The following is a 26,145-nucleotide window of genomic DNA, read 5'->3' as shown; positions in this document are numbered from 1 at the left end:
GCACAATGGGCTAAAGAGGAGCTGCAGGAATATAACAGAAGGTGTTAGTTCAATACTGTGACAATTCCCATACTTGTAACACATCCTTTAACTTATCATCAAGTTGAGGTATGATGCAGAATAAAAAGAAAATAATACAAGGAAAAGTTTTTTGTTTGTTTGCATTTTACTTTTTTTTTCCCATACAAAACTCCTTGTGGAATGGTTTATCATGCAATAATTTAGGTTGGAAGGGATTTCATGCAGTCAAGGAGGATCAATCCCTCAGTTAAAATTAAGGCCTTGAGCAATTTGTTCTATCATTTATGATTACACCAGTTCACTCCAAAATGTAAGAAACCTGAATTGTCTGTAGATTCTATAGGCAATAATTAATAAGTGTATATTTTGAGAAAAAGTCCAGATGGTCAGATCTCAACTATAAGCCATTTAAAAAGAAAAAAAAAAAAAAACAACAAACCTCTGACAACACAAACACTTTAAAAATAACTATTTAAGACAGTGTTTTTGGAAAACTCACCCTATGATGTGCAAGTAAAGCTGTAGTTTTTCAGGCTCACCCATCACCAGCAACAAGGAATCCCCAATAATAGAACATGGCAAACCATTATGCTGACCTAAAAGTCCAAATCAGATGAAGCTCTTGGCTGTGTTGGCTCTAAAGATTGGCAGAAACAGGTAAACTTATCAATGAATGTATTAAGAAAACCAACACACATCAAAATAAGAAACCATGGTATTTTGCAAAGAACCAATCAACAAAGAACAGCAATAAGTACAAAGTTTGAATGCAACCAATACTGCTTACTAACCCAGATATATAATTTTTTTAACTGGCTGAAAACCAAATTACACTTACTGTTCTGTAGCACCAGCTTTCCTTTCATGACAAATCAATTTTTTTCTGCTCCTGACCTCATTTTAAAATGTCCTGCAATGCTTAAAGCTATACTATGCAAGTTGATTAGTAAAGAAAAATTAAGTTATCTTTTTGTAAAACTGCAGTACTACAAATTAAGCACTAATGATCTCAATTTAAGCCTGTTTTACTGACATTTCCCTGCCTCCTCATCCAGAAGATTTAAATAAATCTTGTGGAAGTTAGGAACCTAGTTCCTCTGAAAGGATGAACTCTCCTTGTTTGAAACATTCAGCACCTGCACCTCTCACTTGTCCTTCTTCAGCAGTGTGAAGCTGTTGCCCCAGCCACTGCCCTCCCAGCTCTCCCTGTTTGTCCTGACTAAAGCACTGCTTGGAAACAAGTCCTGCCTCTCACCAAGCCGATGATGTTCTCAGCATACAGGGTGTGGATACTCCTGGCCACCAACCTGCTGGCTGCAACAGAGCATTTTAAATATTTGCTCAGAGGGAAGATCACATTTGGATCAGCAGTAACAGTGAATGTGTGCTTGTTTCAGGACACTGAGATGAAGCCCAAGGAGTTTCCCTAGGGGCCCTCAGCAGTCAGAAGGCAGTGGTGGAAGAAGGCTGCTGGTTCCAGCAGCATGGAACAAACCAGCTGATACAAATATGCAGGTGACTATAAACCCAAAAGAAAATCTTAACTCATGACTTCACTGTTGAAGGACAAAAAATTGGCAGTCAAAACACCCAAATACCACCTCCACCCCCCTCCAAGCCTGTCACTGTGCTGGTGGCTGTAAGATGTTCCCCTTGAGCTCACCTGCACTGCATTCCCTATACAGTTCTCAGACAGCTGAAAGCAGGGCTTTGCTGCAAGACGTGAACAGTTTTCTTCCCACACTTCTGAAGAACACCAAGTAACACCTATTAATTTCAAATGGACAGCCTTTCAGCGCAGAAGCATTTCTACCTGCACTTACTTCATCACACTGGGATAAACCTGTTGTAGTAAGACAAGAGTTTAAACGCTACTGGTGATGTTACCTAAGCTTAGGGTGTTTTCATGGAACACTCCTCACACTACTTGCAGGATTCTCAACAGCAGCTCCTCATTAAGGTAGATTATAAAGCAATCATTTGCTAAGTACCAAGTGGGACACCTGAAAGCAACTTACAAGGCAAGCTTGGAGTTCAGCTTCAGGTAAGACTGAATTTAGGTTGTCAGCATCCTACTTACCACACAGACTAAGTAGCTGGTTTGGATGTTTTGACTTCAAGTCTCACCTATAAAATCACTGTCACTTGTCAACTAGAAGAATGAGAAATCAAGAAGGAAGAGTAATATTTTCAAGAAAGTTAGAGAAGTGATGACTTTAGAGCTATTTTACCTCAACTAATATAAATGTTTACTAGCAGGCAAAAAAAAGAAACTACTTCTGCTTATACAAACTAAAGCTAAGTTTAGAATAGTCTTTCTACCTGTGCTGTGGCACTGATGACATGATGTTTTTAAAATGCCAAAGCCATTTTAATTCAGCTGTAAATCTAAAAATGTAACTTGTGAAATGTAAATTTTAATAATGCAAGTATTTATCAGTCATGTAGAAAAAAAAAGCAAATAATTTGTACCTGATCCTAGCACTCTTCACAGCCAACTCAAAAAGGTTTGGTTTCTAAGAACAGCAAGCCTGATCTTATCCTCCAATGCTCATTACTTTCTATTTTCTATAAAGAAATTGAAGATGGAGAGTTGTCTAAAGGTCAGAAACTTCAACACAAAGAATATCTGGATGCAGGGTTGCCGGAGGTTCTGTTCTCCTACTGGAGCCACTGGACTTTAGTACTGTACACTGCTTTTTATATTTTTAAGTATGTCAACAGGCAAGTTATGGTGTTACAAAAAGGTATTACATCACTCAAACCCACTGCTCTTTCACTACAGCTAATAAACAAATTTCCATTCCAGAACAGCAGGTTAAACCTACTTAAGTTTGCATCTGAAGAATGTCACTGCTTGCACCAGAGGTCAAACACCAGTATTTTAATCCTTTTTTCCTAAAATAGACAATTTTCAAAGTTCTCTCATTAATATCAAGCTGCCTTAGCTGGTAGATTCTGGCACATCAGGTACAACAGTATTAAGAAGCCTGTTAAAATATGCCATTTATAAAAATTTACAGTACAGCTAAACAGAGACTTGGGTCTGTCCCAAATAGCTAAAAAAAGGGGTGGCAACAGGGGTGGGACAGAAGGACAACAAGAAAGCATGAGGTCATTTTATTAATGAAGTTAAAGGCTGCTTGCAAAAATTATTACTTAGGTTTTCACCTCTGAGTTCTCAGGCAAGCACACAAACAATTACAAGCCAGACATTTCTATGGTCACATCTGCCTATCCAATACAAGCACCTATATTTAGTACTTGATCAGCACCCCTGCATCTAAAATAGAATAAATACAAAATTTAACTTTGCAGGACAATTACAATGTCAAGCATTTTTACTGAACAATGTACCTGACAGGCACAGAACAAAGTTGTTTCCATCTCAAAAAGTCAAAATCAACTTCAAAACAAGGTTAGCCTACATTTCCCCCCCTACATTTCACTTCACTGTGTCAACAGAAACATTAACTGAGTGTCAAGTTAATTCCAGGCATTAAAGAGATGCTTTTAAGATAATTTTCACATTTGAGTTTACAGTAAGCCTAAAGCAAGGAGCAGACACATCTTCGGTACACAAACTCACAGCATGCAGCTCACTGCAATTTCTATGTGTTTCTATAAATCCAGCGGCTTTTAGAATGTGGCCAGGTTAGCCATAAATCCAGGACAAATTTCCCAAATCCGAAGACGGACCTCCAGACTTTACCACTTGCAAAATGGGATGATGCAAGGTTAATAACAGATCAATTGTCTCCTTTTACTCCCTTCTCTCAGCATCAAACCACAGAGAAATCAGACAGCTAAAAGAGAAAGCTTCTGAAAACTCTTGCTTCCTTTAAACTCCACATCCAGAGCAACAGAAGGGTCTGTATTTCTGCGCCACTCAAACTTACTTAGAGGTAAACACTAACTTCTCAAAATCATGCCAAAGGATTTATACCCTGCCCAAATATTCCTTTGTAGGACTTACCACGCATACAAGTCAACCAGAAATAATCAACCATTATTTAGCGTTAGTAACAGGAAATCAGGAGGAACTAAGACAAAAGGCACTAGAAAGCAACTCTGACTTCCGCGACAGGGCTCTGTACAGCCGCGCTATGCGAAATCCTGAGGGGGCAGGGCAGGGGATTTTCCCCTCGGAGATTTCTGCGTTCACAGCCCTCCCCCGTGCGGCGGCAGCGGCGGGCACGGCCGAGCGGGGCCGCGGAGCTGCCGGGCCGCGGGGACCCTGCTCACCGCCGCCGCCCCGGCCGGGCCGGACCGCAGCGCCGAATCCGCCGCCCCCTGCGCACCCGCGGTCGGGCCGCAGCCCCGGCTCGCCCCGCGCCCGCCCCGCGCAGCCGGGCCGCGGCTCGCGGCTGCCGGCCCCGCTCCCGCCCGTCCGCGGCCGTACCTGGCGGCAGCGGGGCCGGGCCGCGCTCGGGGCCGGGCCGCGCTCGGGGCCGCGCTGCGCGCCCGCGCTCACCCGGAAGCGCATCCGCCGCGCGCGTCACGTGACAGCCCCGGCCGCGCGGCGCGGACGCTCGCGCGCATGCGTGAGCAGCGCGGGCGGGGCCGCGAGCCGCGCCCGGGCGCCGTGAGGGCGGGACCGGGGGAGCCCTCAGAGCGGCTCGCGGGCCCGGCAGCGTCGTTGTCCGAGCGCTGCTGGAACTCTGTCAGCCTCGGGGCTGTGAGCACTGCCTGCGGGAGGTCTGTGCGCGACCACCCTCCTGGTGAAAGCCTTTTCCTGTTGCCCAGCCCTGCCCCAGCCGTTCCTCGGGCCCTGTCCCTGGCCAGAGCAGAGATCAGTGCCTGCCCCTCGGCAGTCCGCAGCGAGTTCCCGTCAGTCTCCAGCTGTGGCTGAGGGACGGCTGCCACCGCCCGGGAGCGCGGCGGGGTCGGGCCGTGCAGCGGCAGCCCTCGGCTGGAGGTGATTAACGCCAATTAGCTGCTGGCCCTGCGCTCGGTACCGCCCTCCCCCACTGCCCGGTGCCGCTCGTCGCAGGACTGACCCGAGAGCTCCAGTCCTGGGTCGCGCCCCGCGGGACGGAAAAAGTCAAACCCGCTCGCTGAGCTGTGTGTGCAGGGCTGCAGTGCCGAGGAGCCCAAGGAGGCGCAAGATGAGTGTCAAAAGCACGGGCGGAACCTCCTGCATGAGGTAAAGAGCACAGGTAATGTCAGCACTAACATAGCGGTAGCCGAAGTACCGAGGCAAACCTCCGAATCGTCACATCATTTGCAGCTACAATTTCACCCGAATAAATACAGCATCCAAAATACAGACCTTCATCACAGTAAAACATGAAAAACTAGATAAACCTAATTTATCTCTTTCACGTGCCAGTTTTTAATGGTACTAGGTTTAGAACTAAAGTTTTGGCTAAAGTTTAAAACTTTCTAGCAACACATATGCAGACAGTTACTGACGATCACAGCTGATCTACTGCCCAACAGACTCAACAATAGCAGCAAAGTTTGTTTTATGGTAGGATACTAAATGAACTTAGAGTGAATGTGACTGATATGCAGAAGTGTGGAAGGAATTAAAAAGGGATATAAGGGTGCAAAAAATGCATAGAGGAAAACATGAGAAAGGAAAATACCAGTAAAGAAAAAGCAAGCAGCACCAACCAGCAAATAAGTATAAATAACAGGGGGAAAAGCACAATTATGAAGGTATATTAATTAGAATATTGAAAATATATTCATAAAGAACTAGTTTCATACACAGCAGATGGCCTGAGGGCTGTATACATTATCATATAAAAGTTACAAATGTAAAGGTAGAGCTAGCTTAAGTATAAAGAAATCACGTTTTAAGAAAAATTGTCATATTAAATACTTTCAATACTTTTTAAAAATGTGCTTCAGCTGCTGATAAACTGAAAAGTGTATTCAAAATGCAAAAAAACATCATCTGTAGGACTCCAATGCCAAAATCAGGTCACAGTGGTCAGAAAGTTGTGTAATTTCCCATCTCTTACACGAGGTGGCACAAGATAGCTGAAAAATCCATCTACTGCTCAAATTGAACCGAGAAAATGAGCAACCTAAAGGTCAGAGCCAACTACTGGAGAATGTTGAAGAATTATATTTTTAAACATCAGATAATTGCAAATATAAGCAGTTTCTGACATGGAAGCATTACCAAAGAGAACAGTCTTGAAGGAATAATGTACTGTTGTATGTATTTTGTCCTGTGCATGGGGAAAATCAACTGTTACACAATTTCAAGGTCTGACATAATTGACAATTAACCTTTACATAGAAATATGTCATCAAAAGTAGTGGAATACAAAACATTCCCCCTTTTTACAGTCCTTTCACATTTTACATTCTAGTAATTTCACATTACTAGAAAAAACATTTTCTAGTAATCTAAACCCCCCCATCAACTAGATGGGAAATGCCTCCCTTTCAAGTTGGTTCAAGCAGCAGCTCAGAAATGTTGGAGCTTGAAAACATTAAGTGGAAAGTCTGTCCCAGTAGGGGTGGATGTGGAGACTGCATTTGTACAGAATTCCTCCTTGCCATTTTACCTATACAGGAAATCCATATACTTTAGTATGGGGTTTTTTGCAACTTTATTTTGCCCTTTTTGGATGGTAAGATTTTTGGTTGTAGTTTACTTTCTTTTGTAGTTCATAAAAATAATTTGGCTCCTGCCTTGGACAACAGTGAGATGAAACTTAAAGATCAACATGTTACAGAGTAGCAGTTTCCAGATATGTGGATAAGAGGTAGGTGGTCTATAACATTCTGCTTCACTTCTGATATTTCTATCACCTCCTCTTTAAAGCCATTCTGTTGCACACAGTTGTCCCACTGCAATGATAGCTGAGTCGCACAGTCTTTGCATATCATGAGGTAAGTTACTGATCTGAAAGTGACTCTCACACAGTCTGTGTCCCTGTGTTCTCCCTTCCCAAGCTTCCTGACCAACTTCAGGTACAGCTCATGATGCTGTAGTGAATTAGTTTTTAAGCAGACTTTTGCTTCACATCCCCTAACACACCCCTCTGGTGTTTTGTCTTTTTCCGAATAAATGCACCGTTGTTGAAAAGAAGCCAAGTTCTAAGTCAGGTCTACATGAAGAACTTGTGTTTGGAATTCAGCTGCAGAAGTACAAAATGTGCTTCCTTCTAAGAGTCAAACAAAATCCCACACATTTGCTGTTTCAAGAACATAGCTATTACCTACATACAATCTACTGATCCCCTCTGTGTGTGATTTTCAAGGCGTTTTATATCTTTTTCTCTATCAGAGAGCATCACAGTGTGTTGCCTACAAACAGCCATACTGGTATCAGAGGAAGCAAGAGCCAGCTTGCTACCCATGAGAAACTTCCTGTCTGTGTTTGGAAGGGAGGGAATGTATAATGATTGTTTTGTTTACAGAATTTGTTAATATTTTTCATTAGTCTTTAAATAAGATTTCTGTATTGCATGAAAGGTACTAAATACATGGCTGTTCATACCATACTTGCCAACTTCTATGCCATCAAGAGAAAAGTGAATATTAATCCTGAATTTCGTTTTGGCTGAAAACTGGGAATTAATTGTGGGAATAATGCAGAAAAATAAAAGCAATAGATCTCTTGCATCTCCTTCCAGGTAGGTACCACTAGATAATTCCAGTATAGCAGTAGAATTGCAGACCAATGTGTGGTTTTATACTGTTAATTCAGCATTCCTAAATTTGTACTGGGAAGTGTGCCTGTCTCAGAAGAGGGAGATAGATACAGATAAATATGCAGAAAATAACCTCAGAAAACAAAAGTTATTTTTGACATGGTAAACATTCTTACCTTCCTGTGCCTTATAAAAATATCTAATCTTTGTAATTTACAGTATTAATGTCTACAATAAGGCTGTCTTAATATTATAAATTTTATCATATTCTGGTCTAAATCCAGTATCAATTGTGGATGACTCATACCAGGAAAATATTTATGCATAATCAAAATTCTGCAGCTTCCTTGATACAAAACAGTTGAGTTCGTGTTTTTATGTGTACTCCGATGGTCAGTATGTAATTCCTACCTGCATGCAGGATGCATTCAGTTCAACTCACTTCCAGCAGCTCCTGGAAAAAAACACAGAACACATGAAATGCCCTGTTACATGGACAGAAGACATCCTTGCTGGTTGAGCTTGAGGGGAAAACTGGGTACAATTATATATTCTTTTAATTATTCATGACTTGGGTCTGAAGTGAATGTGTATACATTTTTCACTTATTCACTTTATAAAATTCAAAACTAAGCCCAGGAGCAGTTTTATTCTTGGCAGCATGACAAGTTTCCTTTCCTCAACGAACCAGTCAAAGGAATTGTTCCTCAGAGAGTTTGTCATTCTCACATATCCCAGAGAGGCAGGAGGGAAGCTGGCATTCATTACGCCCCTAGTCACACGCGTGTGTGCTCTCTCTCCTTCTCCCTCTCTGACTGTGACAACAAGCCCATCTCAGAGGACTGTGTTTATCTCTAGCATGTGGTTTCATTTGTGTGACTGATTTGCAGTTCATTAATCTAGAAAGCATTGCTTGGTTCTGGGAAGGACCATCCATCCAGATTCTGCTACTCCCTCCTCTATCTCTGATGCAGCTTAGTTCAGAGAGTGAATTTTTGCTGTTCTGCAGAGCAACTACAGCTAAAGCAGCTCAGAAGCCAAAAGCTGATGTAAACACACACCAGGAAATTGTTTTGATCTGGCCTATCAGGCTGCTGGCAATGCACAGTGCTTCCTTGGGAGAAATGTAAATTTATGGGACACAACTTGACATGATTAAGGCAATGCATACAGAATAGGTAATTGCCCTTTGGCAAGAAAATTATGTGAAGAGCCAATGATTCTTTACATTCTTGGCAGTGCAGGTAGGATCATGAAATTAGGGGATCTCTTGGAGATGCATTATAATTTAGTTGTGTTGGATATTTTTTAAACTATGTTTTCCCAACTTTTATGTAGTATTACTACTAATTGTTTGTCTCGCTGGAGAATCTAAGAACAATAGTCAATTTGTAGCCTTCAAAACCTAAATCTGTATCTGCTGATATGATGACAGCTTTTGATAGCTGTTGAGTTTGGAGACAATAACAACAGAGGAGTTAAAATAATGCCACAGGGATACATCAACTTCTGCTGCTCACTTACAGCAGTGGGGTTCTTCACTTTGAAGTTTAATTACCAGAGATACTGACACTCCTTGTTGGCAGACACGTGCTCAGAACTCATCCACATGCCTGAGTGGAATTGGATTCAGCTTGTGTCAGGGTTAATGAGAAATTACTGATCACTACCTGGGAATATGGGGGTAAGAATGACTGAACTTAAGGTGAAAGACTCCATATCCTATTACTACTCCCCTGAGCCTGCCTAGCAAATAGCTAACTGTAATGTCTTAATTAACCATGTGCTAGAATCAGCCTTATTCTCCCTTGCAAGCTGTACACTTTGCTGATCACATTAAACAGGCACACAAGAGCACAAGGGAGGCAGGCTGGGACAGTTGCGTTTCCCACACACAAGGCAAGTTTCCCACTTCCAAGGCAAGTCTGGTGGCACTGGGAAGATGTTGGAATGGCACCCCTTCATTTAATGCAAACAGAATGAAGGAAATCATACTCTGTGTGTGCTGGAGAACATTTCCCTTCCGACCCCTGAACAAGGCAGGCCTGTCTAGGCCAAACTTAACAGGGGAAAGCAATGCAGGGGAACAAACTCATAGTAGAAGCATGAAGTATGGAGCTGTCATCCATCACTCATGTGCTACACAGAGAGCCCGTGACACACAGGTTCTGCTGCTCTGAATGCTCAGCAGCCCCAGTGCCAGCACAGCAAGGCTGTGAGAGGAAAGAGCAAGTGTGCTTGGAGTGTGTTGTGTTCTGCCCATGAACAGCTGGCACATGATTCTTCAGGGACTTGTGCCATCTGCTACAAATGAGAATCCATCATGTTACACAGTGCCTTTATCAGAAACAGGAATTTGGAAGAACATCACAAAGCTGTGATTAGTTTGCTGGTACAAATTTGACTTTTGAACTATAAAACTACTTCTAAAAATCACATTCTCTGGTTTGTCCAGTACATAGTTAATAAGTTCTTGATTTACTGGGTTCTGCTGTGTGAATAACTAAAAGTGTGGGATTAAAAATGTGTAATTTCTTGAGGTTTTTTAGGTCTAAAAAAATAGAGCACCGAAGTTCTTTTTAGCATTAAAATGCTCCAAATTTGATTTTTGCCATCCTTCTCCATTGGTACACAACTTTGACTTTTCCTCCACTGATACCTGTCATGTTCTTTAAATTTATTTTTAGCTTTCTGTTGCTTCATGTATTAAATGCAATTTTCGAGGTAATTTCTGTCTAAGCTTTCTGCATCAGGCCTTTCATGTCCAAGCTTTTATTCAGGTAGAATACTTGGATTTTATCCTGGCCATTAATTTTAATTTTCTAACAGTATTTTTTGAAGATTAGCTAAATTAAATCATTTTTGCAATTAGTGTCAAATTACTCCATAATGGAAGGTGGATAACAGCAGAGATGAAGTCTCTTAGATTTTGACAGATACCCTCATTGGGTTTAATGTTTTGTATAATATCTCCTTAAGTGAGGAAAGAGCTCGCCTTGATGACTTCCTTCCTCATGCCCAGGCTGCTGGCCACAGAGAATAACTCTTTTTCCATTTCTGCATTCTAAGAGGGAGTGCTGTTAACCCTGATTATACTAAAAGCCATTTTTGCCTTAATCAGGCCTTATCTCTAGCACTTGATAGCTCATGGTTGCTGAAGATTGTAACATATGAAGTCTACCACAAAATAACAACAAAACCAAAAAACAAACCCACTCAAAAATCCCCTCAAGCTTGATTTCATAGGGATAGGTGAAAAGAAGTCACATGATTAATCTGACCAGTGGAAACCAAGAAATAGTAATCTCCAGTACACAAACTAGTGGAGGAAATGAGGCTGGAAATGGATTAACAAGACCAGTCATCTTAGGATCAATTCCTGGATCAACAGGAGCTGGATCTGAAAGTACCTGAAGATTCTAGGAGTTTGTCATTTAGATTGACCAAAATGAAAGAAAGTAAATACACTTATACTTACATTAGGGTGACTGGAGAGGGGTTATAGATACATCTGTGCCCAAAGTGCTATAATTTGAGCTACCTGGTTCTGAGCAGCCCTTCTGCTCTGTCCTGGAATTGAACTCAGATTCTCCAGTGATTAAATGCTCACTTCTGACTGCTCAGGGTCCTCACTCATTTTCTAAGACAAACTTTTTTGGGTTTTTTAATAGGCAGAGACACTGATGTAATGGTTCATTTATTCTAGCATCATATAGTGTCACTTAAAAAATTGGTTAAAGTCAAAACTTTTTTTTGTGCCTGATCTGGCCTCCCTGAATTCAGTGGCAGTTTTGATTAAAACTGTTAAATGATCAAAATGTTTAAAATTACTAAAATTTAGGAATAGATGAATAATTTTTAGGAATTATCTGTTAAAGTTGAGAAAACAAGAAAGCAGCTCTGCTGGGGTAAAATTAATTATAATTTTTACCACTTTTGGATGAACACTCCTTGTGTACTCTGTAAACAGACTTTGGGCTTGGTCACACCCTACTAGTGTAGCAGAATTCTCAGAGAACATTAGTAGAGCTGGTGACCAAAACCCAAACAAACATAAAACCTCAAGAAAGCAGTTCACCCCTCCAAACCCCAAACATTACATATTAACATCACAGAAAACACCCAAGCTTTGAGGGGCTAGGGCTAAACATACCAGATACATGTGGGTAAAATTAAAGAAGTGAAGTACTTATGCTGGAGGTTGGAAGACCTTCAACAAGCAAGCAAGATTTTACCTTTCCACAGCTGTGGAGGCCCCAGTTCATGCTGCACCTTGGCTCTTGCAGCACTGCCAGTCAAAGTGCCCCAGCTCACCTGCACCTTTCTAGCAGAGGCTGTCCTCCTGTGACATGGTGCAGAGCAGAAAGTTGGCTTCTTCTCCTCCACCACAGTTTACAGTCTGACTTACCAGAAGCAGCTAAAGCTGTGGCAATTTAAATTAAATGACTACATTATTAGGTTAATAAGTAAAAGCTGTCTTTGCTGCTTCTGGTATGGAAGCAGTAACAGGCCAGGGCTCCTCAGAGCCTCTCCTGAATTTGAGATAATGAATCAAAACCTTTTGGCTGCCTTTGAAATTAAGACTGACATGTAGAAAATAAATCTATGTGTACTTTTCAGTTCTGCTCCTTTCATGACCTTGGCCAAAGAAGATCACAATCTACTCTGTGGTTCCTTATTACCTCAATTCACAAACAAACAGTGTGGGCTATAAATTCTTCTGTGTAGGATGATGTTAAGCTGTTAGTTTTGCACAGTGAAGCCTTGACTTTCTCTGGAGCCATTTAATGTTACTGTAGCATCAACCAACAATGCCAAACTATTGATTTAGGGATCATTTAAATTCAGTGTTAATAGTATTTGTTCAGCTTTACTCCATGTATGAACCCCACAAATAAGGAATACTCCCAAGTCCTTGAAACTCCTGTGGATATCCTGTGGAATATTTAAGCCTTTTAATTTACTTTGTGTAGAGCTGAATGTGTGAGCTCTGCAATTAATGAGATCTCTGAGAATGGGGATGTCTCCATCAAATACTGTTTCTTGTAAGATTTATACCTAAGTGCTTGCAGAGGCCTAATTGTCATTTGTGGGTGTCAGAGAGTTCTCTCACAGACACAGAGTGGATCTCAAATTCTATAGAAATAGGGGAGAGATAAGGAATGCTGTTAAAAGTGCAGCATTTTGCAGCCAAGTGTCCACATAGAAGATTCAATCAGTTCTATTTAGTGGCTAGAATATATGGAAGAAGATTTTTCCTGAAAATCCTTTGCCTCACTGCTATTCACTCTAGGTAAGCAAAATTCAATACAGATTTGGCCTAGAGGTGAATTTTGTTAGATTCATGGTGAAATAAAATGTAAAAAGCACTGTCACACAGGACAAAGCTGGGGCACTGTAAGTGCCATTAGAAAATAAAAAGGCAGTAAGAGATGCATCTGTTGTGTCCCACAATCTTCAATTTATCCCTCAGGCATGCAAAAAGAATTGAGCAAACCAGAAAGAACCTCATATAATGGAGCAATCTAGAATATTTGCCTCAATTTCCAGTGCACTTACAAACTGCTATTACTAACTATGACTCATCAAGATTAAAAAAGGAAAATAATTTAGTCAGGGCTCTTGTCAAGTCAGTATTTAATGTTACTTTTTGTATTTGCTGTGATAAGCAGTAAAATTTGCACGGTCCTTGATAAATCATTGTTTAGCAATGTCTAGAGGGTCCAGTAAATGGTTTGAAATTGCCACAATGTAATAAATGGTTATTTGATAATGAATGAAATTGTTTGAAAATACTGTTAAAATGTCAAGTTTTAACATATGGAACATTAGTCAAAAGGAGTGCAAACATGGAAACCATAGTGACACTATAAATATACTGCAACAAATGCATTTATTTGTACAGGGCAAATAGTAGGTGCAGTATAAAAAACAGTATAAATTGATATATGAAGTTAATTTCAATCTGTAAAAGTAATTGCATTGGTTTAACTTATTTAACTCTCCTTACAGTAATATTTATAGCGGAGCAAGAAAGTAAAGAAATAAATTATGATAAATAGATAAAATACATAGGAAATGGGAATTGTTTTCCAGTTTAATTATGCTGTCACATAAAATTATCACAGAAATACACTATGCCAACAAGAAGAATACATTAAAATCCCATTATGCTGTGCAGAACTGGCTGGTTTGTGTTGCTGTTTATTCCAGAAACAGCTTTTCATCTTTTCAACTACCATGAAATATACCCTTTGTAAAAAAATAAAGTGGTACAAAAAGGACAAAAAAGACTGTGCCAGCTGATGATTGACCTGTAGAACAAAGTTGTGAAGCAAGAATGTCACATCTTTCTCCTCAAGAATATGATCACCAGCAAAATTTGAAGAAAAAAAACCCTGCTCAAAACATATAATTTTCATTCTCTTTTTTTTCCTCAAGCACAACTCCAATTGGAGAGGTTTTTTTTTTTCCTGTGGTGATGGGGCACTGTTATCTGTTGTAAGAGTAGGACCAGAAGCAGTGAAAACATTATAGTAAAAAAACATCCGTATTCTTCATCCACACCAGGTATTTGTGGTTTCCAACTGAAGTTTATCCTATAGTTTTTTTTCATGATGCATTAATACCTGTAGTATTTTTTATCTTTTTGCTTTCAACACAACAAAATCAAAGCCACACCAGAACCAGAAAAATACATGGATTTCTTTGAAGGGGACTTGGTTTTTTTCTATCCTATTTTTTTCCAGAACATTTGAAGCTTAGTTCAATTGAAAATAGCTATCTGCTATTATGTAGGTAAAGAATACTATAAAGCTGTAGGTAATGCTAATGCTATCTCAATAATACTTTTTTTTTTTTTAATTTGCAACTTCTAAATCTGAGTTAAGTTGGAATTGGTGTTTTACTTAATTAAAAAAAAATTATTACTCTTTGGGATTTTTGTTAATATCTGGAAAATATATTCTACAGAGATTGCAAATTCAGAGGAAAGTTTTTAATAGGTGCTTCCTTAATTTTTTTTAATCTTATTTTTTTTAAACATACCAAATCAGAGGCACACTAAATCTTTATCCTCTGATTGATAAGTTTGATGAATGAGGATAAGAAATATCCTAAGTAGAAAGGAGCTCTCTAGAATATGAAATACCTGGAAGAAAACACTACGTGCAAAACTCAGAAGATAAGGCAGCTTTCTGTGTGATGAGATTTAGGTCATCAAAGATACTCCTACTACTTACTATACCTGTGTATAAATGAATGGACTAACTCCAAAACTTTATGACAGCTCCTTAAAATTATGTATATGTGGCAAGAATGATTTTTTAAAGCTGTCTATTGCTATAAAAGAATGGCTATAACTAAAGTAAGCTATCATTAGGCTTTGGAAAGGATCATTTATTATACTTCAAAATGGCCTGTTATTTACAGTTCTTATTTAAAAAAAAATTGAACATGGAATGCATTCAAATTTCAACAAAGTTGTAATACTGTTAACTTGCTTTCTGACAGTAATGAATTATATTTTGGCTCACAGGAATGATTTATAGCCTTTACACTATCACATAAGCATTTCAAAAGGACATCGATGCACTTTTACATCTTTTTAGGATGAAGTTCTATTCAAGTTAATAATTATTAGTAATTAGCATTAGAAGTATCACAGTAATGAACAAGTAACTGATAGAAAGACACACACACAGAGTAAAAATAACTATGTCATCAGATTGAGTTATCAACTATTTTGCTTTATCAGGACAATATTTATGATCAAAACCATGCACAAATACTTGACAGTAATATCCTAAATTCAGAGTGTTTCTGTCAGGTCCTTTGCCCTTCCTCCTTAATTATGGCCTCTTGGACTCCAGAGTATCTTCAATGGAATCAGTAGAAACACAACACAAGCAGAATTTAGGACCTTAGGCTACACATGAGACTGTGAAAATCAGTACCTTCCAGGAGTAAATTGAGATTTCACTTGAAATTCCAGTAGTGGCATTTCCATGCCTCTTCAGTGGCATAACAGAAGTAATGGTTGACTTTAAAAGCATTTTCTAAGGTCTGTATTTGTCACCTTCTTACGGCAGGCTAGTAATGCTACTTTCCATCCTGTGTTATATGCTCATACCTTGAGCAAGAGCACCAAGGTCCTCTTGTCTTTGAATATACTCCTCAAAATGAAAATAATTAAGCAGAAATAAAAAACCTATTTCTCTTGCTAGTTTTTTATTTTTCTAGAAAATTAAACTACGTATGTAGAGAAGCAAGAATTCTGTAAAAGAAAGACATTGTGACGGTTGTGATATTTTAGTTTTGAAAAATCAAAACATTTTTAACTGTCAAGTGTTGTTATAAAAGAACAAACAACTCAGGAAAAAAAAGTACCTTCAGAAGTCAGGTACAGAACTGAATCTCCAAAATTCAGAAACTTGCTTTTCCCAAACAGTCCCTCCACACTATCATTAAAGCAGCATGTGGAGTTCGTGTATGTTTTTTCAGCATGAACCAGAAGCTGCACTCAGATCTCCAAGGGTTGTGTATCCTGGACTTGAGGTGTTTTTACCAAACCTAGGAGAGAGTAAAAGCCAACTACTTCAGAAAGTGTGAGTGTGCTGGAAACCTGAGGGGTTTTTTCCACTGTTGCTATGAGTAACCAGGGACATCTCTTGGGCAAATAGAGCCCAAAGTCATCCCAGAGAAAGGCCTCAGCTCAGTGGAACATTTACTGGAGTGGGCCAGTCAGAAGCAGAAGGGCCTGGCTGTGCTTCCACTCCCTGGCTGGGAAGGCCAAGGCAGTTCTGAGGATTTGCTGTGGTGCTGTTGGGAAGCCAGACAGGTTATGCCACTTGTTCTACAGATGAGCATTTTCAGCAAGGTCCCTCTGCCAGCCTCTTGTCTCCTGGTTTGTCAGCTGTGCATTGATTCAGGTACAGATGAGTTACTGACCTAAGCTGTTAAATGGATTCTGGGGGAAGTTCAGCTGTGAGGAATTTTACACATGCCAGGCACATTTTCCTTTGAGCTCATGGAGCTGTAAATAAGAATTGTTCCTGTAGGTTCTGTCTGTAGAAAATTCAATTCACTTTCAAGGTTCAGCCAGATAAATGACTCTGGTACAGACATTTAGATCATGTAATTAGCCAAAGTGCAGGAAAAAATATATTTCCATCCCTGTTTGAAACTTTCACCATTATGTAACTATATACATACATATACATTTACATAATATACACATACAAAATATTGCAGATTTTGACAGCATCACCAGGTTATTTTGTTTGAATAGCAAAGCAACAAACAGGATCCTAAACAAAAGGAAAATCCAATTTCATTGTTAAAATCTAAAGAAAATTTAATGTTTCATACTACATATGAATAACTGCTATCTGAAAATATGAATCTATTTATATTATTGAGCAGGTGACCAGTCAGTGCTTAATAGGAACTAGCAATTACTGTATGTAAATCAACCAAGACAGCAGCATCTCAATGGCTCTTCTGCATAGAGGAATAGTCAATTTGTAGGAGTACATGTTTCCAGTCCAGATTTTAAGAAGTCACGTTTTCTACTGCTGAAAACCTCAATACCTGTAACATTTGTTGTGCATTTTATGATTATTCTTAATGCCCTTGCAAACACATGTAATAAAATGCTAACAAACCATCATCCACTACTTAATTATGTTTATCTAGATAGATAAAGTTTAGGTGGGGGAAGCCTGTGGTAAAAATACTGTTTCCCACTTGGCAAACAGAGACTACATTTACAGCTTAATTATTCCTTGTAATGCTGTAAGAGAAATCTTCCTGTTAATCATACTCAGGAGCAGAGTTGTTTAAAAATAGTTGTGGGTGGAGTTTTTCTGTTTGGTTTTTCTGGTGTTCTTTTTTTTTGTAGTGAGGTTTAAAACCTATGTTCACTCAGTTAAATCCACCTCTCCTCCAGTAGGGGATTTAAATGTTTGTGAAGCTTCATTGGGAACTGCACAGGGAGCTTCTCTGAGAATGATGAAACACCTTCTATAAGACAAGACAAATATCTCAAAGAACTAGTGCTATATTGCACTGAAACTGTGCCTATGGAAAATATCAGAATAATTTGTCTTAATTAAGATAAATATTTCTATGTTTCAGCAAACAAGTACAAGAAAAATAGAGGTCAGTTCTAGAAATCTACTAAATTCCTACAGATTATTTGTATGCAGTGATGGCTATATGATTAAAGACTGCTATTTGTATTTTTCAGTGCTCCATTTGGAATGTTCTAATAGTGTTTTTTTCAAAGCCAAATCTATGCCAATTGCTATGGACCACTAGACATTAAAAGCAAAAATCAGAAATGGTGTCTTGTAGTGCAGTTGACTCTCATTGCAAAGATAGCCTAGGAAGTGATTGCTGAGAATCATCAACACACATTCATAATTTATTCTTCAGCAGTGACTGCAGAAGCAGTCAGTGCAGTGAATGTAGTAAAACCAGTCACACTGAATTTGTGGAGTAACTCATGGAAATGCCTCCCTTTAATGCTGCAGCTGATGATCTCCATAGGTGTGAGATAAATCCATGTGTCAGTCACTGCATTTGCAATGGACAGCTTGGCAAAAGAGTGTTGATGGATCTGTCCTGGCTCTAGCCAGCTGTGATTTGATTAACTTCTGTCTTAACTAGCTAACTAATTGCTATCTGCTGCATGTTCGGAAGTAGAAACTATGAAAAGTTATTCCCAGAGTACCTTCCAGTCTTGGCATAAAGTCTGCTTTAGTCGCATGAACGCAAAAAAAGAAATCACATCAACATTTTAAAGAGTGTCTGGAGCCTGGATATGGAGTGCAGTAATAAAATACTTTTTCTTTCCCCCCCCGCTGCCCATATGGGAATAAGCTGTAGTTTGTTAAGCCCTGGTAAGAAAAATAAGAAAAATATACTTTATGTACAAGCATTGAAAATCTGTTCAGTGAAGATATAAGCAGAAAAAGCTTAACCCAGAATCCCATACACAAATTGCTAAAAATTCATTTATCAGCCTAAAATGACGCAATAATCATTTTTGCATGGATTCGAAATTTTACTACCAGATCATTTATGTAAACTTAGTAATTACTACATGACCCTTTGCTTTCAATTTTCTGGGCATCAGTGTAGTTCTTGGGTAGCCTATTATGAAATGTTAAATAATTACATTAGGAGTTTTAACAATTACATTAGGAGTTTTAACAATTAGATTAGTAGTTAAAGAAATGTTAGTAGTTCTTGAGGGTATCTTTGTGTTGAAAAAGACTATACTTTGAAAAAATAGCTGTAAAATTCTTGTTTTCTTCTTGAAAAATAATTTGTCAGAAACAGAGCAAATATTATTTCCATGGTTCTCTACAGATAACTAGGCTGCAACGAAGAATCTGTAAAAGAAATGAAGTAATAATTGATACTGACCAGTCACACCAAGGTAGTTACAAAAGTCTGTGGCTTGTTTTCTGATATAATGCCAGCAAAAATTTTGGCATACATGAAAGTACAGAGATTTAAAAAGTGCTTTTAAAGACTTTGAAGGATTTGTGTTTCCTTTGTGATAATTTGTTTTATCAGTGTAAAACAATTCATACTGATCCCTATCCACATCAAGGAAACTTTTTACTTTTCATTAAATCATTATAAAGATGTAGAAGCTTTTAAATCTTCTTTTTTTTTTCAGCTACAGACACCCTAAATAAGACCTGCTTTGATTATCTGAATTATTTTAATGTGCTTTTTAAAAATAACAGAAAAACAAGGCAAAAATGAAATCTGAAAATGAGCTTTTAGGAGAACTGGTTATGGTACTGGGTATACATGTAAAAAAGAGGTAAATAAAAATAAATAATACAACATTGACATTAACCATATCCCATAAGGACTTAAACCTTTTGAAAATCAATATCAGGTACACTACTGCAAAACACAGAAGCAATTTCATAGCCTTTCAAACATTGCTACAAGAGAGCCAACTCTCAGCAGGACAGGAAGTATCAAACTCATTACTGATCAAATGTTCCCTTCAGATCAGGGCCTTTCCACACTGATCAAATATTAAGCAGAACAGTCAGAACTGGCCAGTAAAATCTATAATGGAATATTCAGAGACCTGGAACTTCATGTTTTTAAAACTTGACTAGGAGAGGAAGAAGAATTCAAAAATAGTTTAAAATGTTTTTCTTTCTCTGAAGGAACTTAATATGTTGAATGAGGAAAATACAAAACTTTAATATGTTAATTTGAAAAGCTGAGCCTATGTTCCCCAAATTAAGTCGGTCTGCAGACATAGCCTACCTTATTTAAGAGTGGTAATTAGGGTCACTCTCGAGGAAAGCTCTTAATCACAGCTTACAGTAGCTGATAGCTTGAAATACCTGCCTAAGCACTTCCCTGCAAGGGCCTTCCCCTTGACTGAAAGTTAACATGTGATGATCACATGGATCTCTGAATAATTTCATGCCTAGTTATAGTTCAGACAACATGAACTCTCAATCCTTACTCAGTTTTCACATGTAAAGGATTTCATTGAACTGTGAGATTCCTGGTAGTAGTGGGAATTTTTCAGCTGATGACATTTGTATCACAAAGCTTATGAAGCATCATTCAGTGCTTCTGCAGTACCTGTCTAAAAAGGGCTGTATAAGTCCAGAATATTAGAGCATCTTCTTTAAAAGAAAATAATATATTAAGAAAGAAAATTTAAAATTTTGGATATAGACTAGTTAATACCATCTAAGAGGAGAAAAAAAGCTTTTTAATATTTCAGAGTCTCATAAAATTTTCCTGGCAGATTTAAAAGGTAAAATCTGGTGTACTTATACTGACATTATAATAATTTTCTCTTAGGACTTGGATCAGCATTTAGAAAATATAAACAGCTATAGTATGAATATTACAGTTTCTGAGTTTAACTTATTCATTGACAAATCCTACTAAATTAAACTAAAACAGTTTTGTTATTCTAGATCTGGATTAAAGGCTCTGACACCAAAGGGCAGTTTGATGCTTCAGTTTAACCTTAGGCCTACAGCCATAATTTTGTTGAATTTTAAAATGGACACTGCATTATACTCTAAAACCCAAAGCACATTTTACTTAGGGTGTAAGCACTACACAAGGCTTTATCAAATTCTGGTCTACTGCTGTTACATGAAATGCATGTAGGCTATATTTTTTACATTTTCTTACTCTGTAATGGTAATGCTTAATAATAGCAAGAGAGCAGAAGCTGGTACAATGGGAACCTTCTGCTGTTTATAACATGGATGATCATAACATGTTAAAAAAGTGCTGTGGAGAGACTTAGCGAATTTAATGTCTAATGTCAAGCTACAGGAATGAAATGTATGCTCCAATATTTGCAAATGATATGAAGTCCTTCACAGTAAGCTTAAGTGGAAACTTAAATATCATTATCAGAAAGAATATGGTAAAAAATTTTTGTCTAAGTCTATAGTAAAATCTTAGTTCACAGAGCTGTAAGAATGTCTCTATTGGCAAGGTCTCGTCTCAGTCCTTTGCTCCTGAGACAAAAGTTCCTGTTATCACCCAAACATGACTGATATCTCATTGGCAGAATGTAGAATGCTGAGATTCCCTTACCTTTGAAAGTGATTTATATGTGAGCAGGATGAACAGAAAACAGAGAACTGTGTGAACACAGTGTTGCTTATAACCTGCAATTTTTGATCTTGCCACAGCTCCACACTAAAGACCAAATGGAAATGGTAACTTCAGGTAGCAGCAAATTTAAAGTCAAGGCAAGGGAGGGAAAAATATGCATTTGAGTGATTTGCACAAAACCTAACAGAGGAAAAATGCCCCATCTCTATCAAAAGTGTCACCACATTCTGTTCTACTGAGATTAACTTCACCTGCTGAATGCTGTGAAATTTATTTCAGTGGCCTATGACTACCATATATCAGCATCCAACCCCTATCTATATCAAACAATAAGCATGATCTTAAGGCTGTCTTAAAGGCTGTCTGAGAGATGTATATTTACTGACATATAACCTGACTAAAGCCAAACATCATTACCCCTGTGACTGATTGGAGGGCAGTCATAACTTAACAGTTTTATTTCCCTTCTACAGCTGAGCTCCTTGACCACACTGGCTGAGCTGACATGGAATTTCAAGTCTTGTTACCAGCTCAATGGTTCTCTTATTTAGAAAAAAAAGAGAAGGGAGGGGGAGGGGGATGCATTGAAGGCTGGAAAAGAAAGAGAAAAGGCACCTCTTCATTTAGGTTCTCCATCTTGATCAATGCTGATGGGCTATAAATAATTTCAACTTGGTTAAGCAGCTGGCTGAAGGTTAAATAAATTCTGCCTGTTGTCTGCATGATCATACCTGAATGCAAAAATTTTAATTTGAAGTAAATTTCTTTTCAGTTAGTCCTTGGGAAGTTCTTACAGAGTCCAAAATAGGCTAGAAAAGTTATTTTTGTGGAGAAGCACAAGAACAATATTAAAGTCAGTGGGGTAAAGCAACTACACTTTGAAATCTCTAAAAAGAAATGTAAAGGTATGATAAAGGCCTCATATATGTATATACACACTCCCCAGTTCAGAGAACGACAGGACCAGAGGTCATCAGTAATCTTCCAGTGAAAAGGAATTTGCCCAACAGCTTTAACAGATAGTTAAAATCTAAGACCTGTCCACTGATTCATGAATGAGTCATGATTTTAAAAGAAAATAAAGTGGCTCACGCCATTTTGCCTGCACTGGGTTCAGTTGTCTTGTGCACTACTATTTTGACAGCCAGAGAATTATTTACAGCATGCACAGCTATCTACACGTCTCAGCCAATGTGAGTACTAATACTCTGTTAATAATGCATTCTGTAGACTCAGCATTCCTGTTATTTGCATCAGCATTATTGTTTATTTAAGTATTTACTTCTTGGGAGTATTCTGTTCTATTTCAGTAATGAAACTCCAAGCCCAGTATGAATCAAATACACATGCTCTCACATTTCGCTGTAGTAGGGTGATTTTGGAGCAAACACACTCCTTGTTACTGAGACACAAGAAAATGCACACTGAAATTTGTCTAAAATAATCAGAATAGTTAGTGACTTTAAATAGCAGGTGGTGTCACTGTTAAAGGAGGAGGAGAATTATAACTGCTTTGCCTCATACAGGTTTACATGTATAGTCTAGTTTTACACAAGGGTTGATTTTTTTTTTTTATTATTAATCAAATTACCTGCATTTTCAGTAGTTTGCTACTGAAAGGCAGAGAAGTGATTTAGAGAGAGGAGTCAAATTCAGGTTGCAATAGGGCTGCCAGAGAACTGAGGACTTTAGACAAGGACATGGAGAGAGAGGAAAAAGGGAAATGGGTTCAAACTGAAAGTGGGCAGGGTTAGAGTAGATATTAGGAAGAAATTCTCCCTGTGAGGGTGGGGAGGCCCTGGCACAGGTTGCCCAGAGATGCCCCATCCCTGGAAGTGTTCTAGGCCATGTTGGATGGGACTCTGAGCAACCTGCTCTGCTTTCCCTCCTCTAAACTACCATTTCTAACTCTACAAATTGCATCAGGCATGAAAACTATTTTTTCCCAGCCTACATGTGCTTACTCAATGAAGTCTAAAATTACATCATTTCTGCCATTTGATTTGTCTTACAGCAAGAGAGCAGAGATGGGGTCCAGCCTTCTCTGTAGGCTTTCCATAGGGCTTCTCGAGCACCATCTGGATTGTTAACTTCCTGTTTCTCTGGAGGGCAGCATCCCCATGTCACAGCAGAGCAACTTGGAGTCACCAGCTCCTACAAGACAATTTTTTGACCTTCAAGTGAGTGACTAGTGAACATAACAGTCACCCTAACTCCGATGCAGACTGCCTCCAAAACAGCATTTTATAGCACAGCTTGCACACTAGCTTAACATTTTGTAGTTCCTGCTTCCCATTCCTACATAATGAAACATTTCAGGGAATACTGACTACATAGCTGGTGTGCTTCATCAGTTTTAAGACAAGGACACTTCTTTGGCTGTACTTTGTCCTCACACTTGTGGGAAGTTTAAGAAACAGGAGGAAGAGGATGCCTCTCCTCAAAGAGCTGTGCAAGTTAAACAAATAGAAATCCCAAAGTACTTACCTTACTCCTCCCCATTTGACAAAAAGCTTGATATGGGTATCTTCCTTCAAATTACTTATGGTGAGTTAGAGTCATAGAAGAGTTTGGGTTGGAAAGGACATTCATAGATCTAGCCCAACACCCCTCCAAGTGAACTGGGTTATCTTCTACCAGATCAGGTTGCTCAGAGCCCCATCCGATTTGACCCTTGAATGTTTCCAGTGATGGGGCATCTACCATCACTCTGGTGAATGTGCTCTGGTTCTTTACCACCCTCATCAGAAAGAATTTCTTCCACATATCAGATCTGAATCAACCCTCTTTTAGTTTAAAACCATTATGCTTACTAAACTTTAAATTGTGAAAAAAATAATTTCCACTATAAAAAAAGTTCAATCTAAAACTGCTAGTTGTTCATCACTGTCATTAATGTATCTGTCAATAGCTAAGAAAATACTGTCCTAATAAAACAGTAGGCTGCAATCAGCTATTAATGTAATTCAGTAACTTGGCAAAAGCCAAGTGAAAGTTGTTAGTTAACTCACATATTTTTACAAGTTACAGACCCATGGTAGCAATCTCACAACAAGGATATTAACTGGAATAAAGTTATAAAACATTTTATGGAAGCAAAAAGTACACACAATTATGTTTTATTAACAAACTCTTAACCTTAGAAATTTCAGTGCTCATATTCAAATGGCCCTGTTGAGCTTTCCCCAGAGCTGGCTTTGTTCCTTCTCTAAGTCCAGTGGACTTATGACAGGAATGATTGAAGTAGAAGGATAGTTAAAACAACTGAAAATTTGGAATGTGAAATTGGTCTATTACCAATTGCCTCTGTTGGTTGCCATGAAGGGATGGGGGGGAAAAAAAGAAAAATGTTGTCACAGTCTTAAAAGTTTCATAAAGACACATCTGTGAGTTCTCAGTTCTTTACAAAGCTCCTGCAATAGAATCAGGTTTGGGTATTTTTAAAAACCCTTTCAGGAATTAAAAGCCATGTATTGGTATCATATGTCAGTTCCATACTGACTAAACATAAATTCATTGTATATGTTACAGAGATGCTGGAATTCCTATCAGTTTTTAGGACACTATGTACGTGTAAATATATGTACACTATATATAGATATATAAATATACACGCACACATACAAAGACACAAAGAGATTGTCGATATCAGTATTGTCCCATGTAAGCAACTGGCCATAGTGCCTGACTGGAAAAACTATAACTTCCAAAAGAAACCAGTACTGAGCAATGGAACGCAACGGGATCACCTCACTACAGCTGCATAGCTTATCTGGTTTTCTGGGTTTTCTCCTTTTGGGAAGGCTACTGTGGGGCAGTAAGCTGTTCAAGCTGGATCATCCCAGAGTACATGGCACAGGCTTGTGTCCAGAGGGTTCTGGAGTATCTCCCATGAGAGAGACTCCGCTCCCTCTCTGGGCAGCCTGTTCCAGTGCTCAGTCACCGCACAGTGAAGAAATTCTTCCTCATCTTGAGGTGGAACTTCTGTGCATCAGTCCCTTCATCACCTTTGTGCCCTCCCTGGACCCCTCCAGGAGCTCCATTGTCTCTGTGTCCTGAGGAGCCAGAACTGGGCACAGCACTCCAGAGTTGCTCACCAGGGCTGAGGAGAGGGGCAGGATCACTGCCTGCTCTGCTGGCAGTGCTCTTCCTGATGCACCCAGGATCCCAGTGGCTTCCTTGGCCCACAGGGCACTGCTGGCTCAGGGACAGCTCATTTTCCACCAGGAGCCCCAGGTGCTTCTCCGCAGGGCTGCCTCCCTGCAGGTTGGCCCCAGCCTGTGCTGGTGCCTGGGGTTGTTCCTCCCCAGGTGCAGGACCCTGTGCTCACCCTTGTTGAACTTCAGCTACCGTGCCCAGGCTCTCTCCAGCCTGTCCAGGTCGCTCCCAAGGCTGAACAGCTCTCTGGGGGATCAGCTGCTCCTCCCAGCATTGTGTTGTCAGGGAACTCCTGAAAACATTCAGAGAGATTATATAAAATTAGAAAAATTTATTCCTCTAGCATGTTGACCATTTTAAAATTAAATTTGGTGATCTGATAGTTTCCAAAATTCTTTATTCATTACAGATATGAACTACAACTCTAACTTTTTTCTTTTTTTAAACAAAGTTTGAAAACTATTTAGCAATACAATTTATTGATGTATCTGTAGACAATGTCTCTTTTGTGACTGAATGCCATTTCTTTGGTTGTTCACACCAGATAAAAACTATTAGTAGGAAAAATAAAGTACATTAAAATACTTTTTTTATTTCCCCTGGCCAGAGGTTCTTTGCCAGGAAAGATGCTCTAATTCTCATCTACCTCAAAATTAGCAATGCATCCTACAAAATCTCTACATGTAAAGAAAACTGTTAACCCAGGAGGCAT

The 26,145-nt window shown here is 39.0% G+C and overlaps 1 long non-coding RNA gene across 1 annotated transcript in view; it reads left to right on the top strand.

Moving 5' to 3' along the window:
- Positions 1-4,600: 4,600 nt before the first annotated feature.
- LOC110483912 (uncharacterized) overlaps positions 4,601-26,145 on the top strand; it is a 77,825-nt gene continuing 56,280 nt past the window's right edge. The window contains exons 1-2 of the long non-coding RNA XR_002467652.3: positions 4,601-5,180; positions 6,651-6,749. This is a non-coding gene — a long non-coding RNA (uncharacterized LOC110483912). The remainder of the gene's footprint in view (positions 5,181-6,650; positions 6,750-26,145) is intronic.

The sequence above is a fragment of the Lonchura striata genome, chromosome 11 (assembly GCF_046129695.1).
Source record: "Lonchura striata isolate bLonStr1 chromosome 11, bLonStr1.mat, whole genome shotgun sequence".
Lineage (NCBI taxonomy): Eukaryota > Metazoa > Chordata > Aves > Passeriformes > Estrildidae > Lonchura > Lonchura striata.
The sequence above is the reverse complement of the archived record's forward strand: the minus strand, read 5'-3'. Positions and strand labels throughout refer to the sequence as shown.